The sequence below is a fragment of the Nomascus leucogenys genome, chromosome 20 (assembly GCF_006542625.1).
Source record: "Nomascus leucogenys isolate Asia chromosome 20, Asia_NLE_v1, whole genome shotgun sequence".
In the NCBI taxonomy this organism is placed as follows: Eukaryota; Metazoa; Chordata; class Mammalia; order Primates; family Hylobatidae; genus Nomascus; species Nomascus leucogenys.
Genome location: NC_044400.1, coordinates 71,793,804 through 71,799,176, shown reverse-complemented (window position 1 = coordinate 71,799,176; position 5,373 = coordinate 71,793,804). Strand labels below are relative to the sequence as shown.

Sequence of the window (5,373 nt, the reverse complement as noted above, 5' to 3'; positions counted from 1 at the left end):
GTCTCACTCATAGAATGTTTACCTATGTAAAATCTTATTAGGGACAGTCAGCATCAGTCAGAAAAATACACTCCAGGTATTTCACATAAAAAGGGAGATAGATGCTAACAAAATCCTTAGAAGAGACGAGGAGGAAAGAACTAGAGAGAGCTCCCTCCAGCTCTCAGATTCTCCCCAGCTTTTGGAGGACCCGGAAGTTGAAAAAGTCACAGAACGGCTCTGGAGTCACTCCGGCACAGTGTTTGTGCGGCCTGTGTGTTGGAGAGCCAGCCCACCTTGCTCTCTAATATGTGTAAGCCTTTTCTTTTCAAGATGCCTGAGGAAGTGCACCATGGAGAGGAGGAGGTGGAGACTTTTGCCTTTCAGGCAGAAATTGCCCAACTCATGTTTCTCGTCATCAATACCTTCTAATCTAACAAGGAGATTTTCCGTTGGGATTTGATCTCTAATGCTTCTGATGCCTTGGACAAGATTCGCTATGAAAGCCTAACAGATCCTTCCAAGTTGGACAGTGGTAAAGTGCTGAAAATTGACATCATCCCCAATACTCAGGAACATACCCTGACTTTGGTGGACATAGGCATTGGCATGACCAAAGCTGATCTAATAAATAATTTGGGAATCATTGCCAAGTCTCGTACTAAAGCATTCATGGAGGCTCTTTGGGCTGGTACAGACATCTCCATGATTGGGCAATTTGGTGTTGGCTTTTATTCTGCCTACCTGGTAGCAGAGAAAGTGGTTGTGATCACAAAGCCCAATGATGATGGTATGTCTGGGAGTCTTCTACTGGAGGTTCCTTCACTGTGTGTGCCGACCATGGTGAGCATATTGGCAGGGGTACCAAAGTGATCCTCCACCTTAAAGAAGATCAGACAGAATACTTAGAAGAGAGGCGGGTCAAAGCAGTAGTGAAGAAGCACTTTCAGTTCCTAGGCTATCCCATCACCCTTTATCTGGAGAAGGAACGAGAGAAAGAAATTAGTGATGATAAGGCAGAGGAAGAGAAAGGTGAGAAAGAAGAGGAAAATAAAGACGATGAAGAAAAGCCCAAGATCAAAGATGTGGGTTCAGATGAGGAGGATGACAGTGGTAAGGATAAGAAGAAGAAAACTAAGAAGATCAAAAAGAAATACATTGATCAGAAAGAACTAAACAAGACCAAGCCTATTTGGACCAGAAACACTGAAGACACCACCCAAGAGGAGTATGGAGAATTCTATAAGAGCCTCACCAATGACTGGAAAGACCACTTGGCAGTCAGGTACTTTTCTGTAGAAGGTCAATTGGAATTCAGGGCATTGCCACTCCTTCCTCATCAGGCTCCCTTTGATCTTTTTGAGAACAAGAAGAAAAAGAACAACATCAAACTCTATGTCCATCGTGTGTTCATCAGGGACAGCTGTGATGACTTGATACCAGAGTGTCTCAACTTTATCCGTGGTGTGGTTGACTCTGAGGATTTGCCACTGAACGTCTCCCGAGAAATGCTCCAGCAGAGCAAAATCTTGAGTCATTCACAAAAACATTGTTAAGAAGTGCCTTGAGCTCTTCGCTGAGCTGGTGGAAGACAAGGAGAATTACAAGAAATTCTATGAGGCATTCTCTAAAAATCTCAAGCTTGGCATCCACGAGGACTCCACTAACTGATGCCACCCATCTGAGCTGCTGTATTATCACACCTCCCAGTCTGGAGATGAGATGACATCTTTGTTAGAGTATGTTTCTTGCATGAAGGAGATACAGAAGTCCATCTATTACATCACTGGTGAGAGCAAAGAGCAGGTTGCCAACTCAGCTTTTGTGAAGCGAGTATGGAAACGGAGCTTCAGGGTGGTGTATATGACCGAACCCATTGACGGCTATGTGTGCAGCAACTAAAGGAGTTTGATGGCAAGAGCCTGGTCTCAGTTACCAAGGAGGGCCTGGATCTACTTGAGGATGGGGAGGAGAAGAAGAGAATGGAAGAGAGGAAGGCAAAGTTTGAGAACCGCTGCAAGATCATGAAAGAAATCTTAGATAAGAAGGTTGAGACGGTGACAATCTCCAATAGGCTTGTGTCTTCATCCTGCTGCATTGTGACCAGCACCTACAGCTGGACAGCCAATATGGAGCAGATCATGAAAGCCCAGGCACTTCGGGTCAACTCCACCGTGGACTATATGATGGCCAAAAAGCACCTGGAGATCAACCCCAACCACCCCATTGTGGAGATGCTGTGGCAGAAGGCTGAGGCAGACAAGAATGACAAGGCAGTCAAGGACCTGGTGGTGCTGCCATTAGAAACTGCCTTGCTGTCTTCTGGCTTTTCCCTTGAGGATCCCCAGACCCATTCCAACCGCATCTACCACATGATCAAGCTAGGTCTAGGTATTGATGAAGATTAAGTGGCAGCAGAGGAACACAGTGCTGTGGTTCCTGATGAGATCACCCCTCTTGAGGGTGATGGGGATGCGTGATGCATCTCGCATGGAAGAAGTAGTTTAGGAGTTCATAGTTGGAAAACTCACCATTGGATAGTGTCCCCATGGATCCCATGGCATCCTCGAGTGCCCACTTGGCTCCCCCTGCTGATGTCTAGTGTTTTTTTTTTTCTCTCCTGTCCTTGTGTTGAAAGCAGGAAACAAGGGTGTCAAGCCCCCATTCCCTCCCTACTCTGACAGCAGTATTGGATGTTATATATTATGAGGTTTTTTGTTTATTTTGTTCATTTTGTTCTGAAATTAAAGTATGCAAAATAAAGAATATGTCATTTTTATACAAAAAGAAGTCTCAGAACAATCACTGATAGAACAACTGCCAGCAGCAAGAGACAGGTCATTTGAGGTTAACACCTGCAGGCCACTGCAGAGGCGCACAAGCAAAGGCCAAAACCCATGCATCTGCCCACAACTGCCAGAGGAGCAATAATATTGATTTTGCTTCTGCTCTTCTTCTTTTTTTGGACTATTTTATAAAACTACTTTTAATTGAACATATGCATGGAGTACATAGTAATGTTTTTATATGTATAATGTACAGCAACCAAATCAGGGTCATTAGCACATTCATCGCCTCAAATCTTCCTTGCAGCTATTTGAAACTATATATTTTTGTTAACTATAGTCATCCTACAGTGGTATGGAACACTAGGACTTATTCCTCCTATCTAGCTGTAATATTGTATCCTTTCACAGATCTTTTCCCACCCTGAACCCCTCTGATCTCATCTGCCCACTTTCTAATCACACCTTAGTGCCCATCATGGATTAATTCTAATCTGAAATCTTGCTGCAAGAAATTCTGGAAAATATCATCTGCGGGCTTCAACCCCTGTGATTTAGCGAAGAGCATGGAGTCTAACCCAGATGAATGGGAATGGTGCTGACACTGGTAATCGACTCTCCTGCACAGTCAATTGCACAGTCCCTGCAATTTTCAATTGAAAATGTTGCGTATGGAAAGTAAAGTTCCTTCCCTATTATCACAGCTCAGGGTAAGCCCAAAAGCTCAGTTTCCACCCAAAGTTGAGAAATACAGCTTTTATCACTGAGGTATCCACAGGTCCCCTGAATGTTACAGTTGTCCTGAGGAAATAGCAGGTAGAATTCTCCCAGTTGTAGAATTCTGCTCCCTGAAGGACTGGACAGCTGGTGGGCTATTGATACAACATTTTTCCCCTCAGACAAAGTGGTTGGCCAGCACTGGAACGAATACACCTGGCTTTCAGGATCTTTTCCCACTTTTCCTCTCTTCCTTGCTGCTCAATCATGCCAGCTCATCCCATTTGACCTCCAACACAGAATACCCTGGAGCTTAATATCCTTCCCAATGGACCCTAATGTGCCACCAAAAAGAGCCTCAATGGAGCATTAAAATAGACTCCCTAATTAAGGGCAATGGAAGCCGACTCTTTTCTCTTTGAAGGCCCCCTCTGCACAAAATATTGTCTCATTTCTATTTTCCTGGGGAGAAGTTTTCTATCAGTCCTGGGAAAGATTAGTCCCCACTTTAGAATGGCCTAAAATATTACTTATTTTAATTCCAAAAAGAAAAGCCAAAAAGTTGAGTGTTCACATAATTCTGTAAAGGTATTAAGCCATGGTGCATGCACTGCTACTGAAGAATTCCCAGGCACTGAGATCAAGGCCAAGAACAAACAACTGTGGATTTGACATCTCTCTGGATTAGTGCTCTCCTGAGTTTTGATTGATAAAATTCATGACGGTCATTCAGGAACGCACATTCACAGAAGGGCAGCCATGATCAAATCATATCATGTGCAAATTATATTTTACAGAAAACAGAATTGTCTTTATTTATTCCAAGTAAATTGACAACTTTCCTATCAGTAGGCTGTGCAGATGAAGTGAACCCAAAGGCCAAATGCATTTATATTGCAGAGGGAGTATTCAAAGCACACTTGTATGGATGAAAAAATATGTTACTGTGTGAAAACCAAGTACTCTGCCTTCCTGAGTTAGGCCAGGAGAGTGTTTCATGTAATCTACTAGGAGACCCATAATACAGCCTTTACTCCTAAGAACACTTTTGTTGACCTTTCTGAAACAGATCCCTTGAGAATCCGGGGAATGGTGGACTCCACAGAAATCTGTTTGCTAGAGCTTTATCTGCTCCATGTGCTTCCCAACCCCCTTTTCCTGGTGCCTTTAGAGAACTCTTCCCCCACTCTATGTGTTCTGTAAAAATGTCAATATCAATGTTTAGAGGAAGGGTGCAAAGATGACTCAGGCTGATCAACCAGAATGGCTCAACACCCTAGACCCAGTGAGTGGTGATGGCCGTCTATATGACCCATGTGGGGACTGAGAGTCATTTTCTTACCAGTGGGTGGCACTAAGCTGGGAGGTGTGAGTGTGTGGAGTCATCGTTGTGGCTTTTTTTTTCACAAAGTAAAAAGATCCCCAAATCAGAATGAAGTCAAGGGCAAACTGAATTGCGAGGTAGACAAAAACAGAAACAGCGCAATTAGATTCAGCCACTCTGGAAGTTGTTATGGAGTGGGGTATGAGCTCCAGGAAAATAAGCCAATAAATTACTTTTATGTTCAAGGTTTGTCTTATCCAGCCAAGAAAGTCCAGAATTAAACAGATCCCGTCTCTAAAGAAAATGCATATAACTACCCATGCATAAAATAATTCATATAATTCCAAGAGCTTAATGCATATAATATCAAAGCTTAAAGCCCTTTTGTTGTTGTTGTTGTTGAGACAGAGTTTCACTCTTATTGGCCAGGCTGGAGTGCAAATGGCGTGATCTGGACTCACTGCAACCTCCACCTCCTGGGTTCAAGTGATTCTCCTGCCTCAGCCTCCTAAGTAGCTGGAATTACAGGCACCTGACACCACACCCGGCTAATTTCTTTTTTTTGTA

At 43.5% G+C, this 5,373-nt stretch overlaps 1 pseudogene across 1 annotated transcript; it reads left to right on the top strand.

Moving 5' to 3' along the window:
• The first annotated feature begins 223 nt into the window (after positions 1-223).
• On the top strand, positions 224-2,459 carry LOC100601808 (annotated as a pseudogene). Its single transcript, XR_004027300.1, has 2 exons — positions 224-534; positions 679-2,459. The product of XR_004027300.1 is annotated as a heat shock protein HSP 90-beta pseudogene (transcript).
• Positions 2,460-5,373: the final 2,914 nt, after the last annotated feature.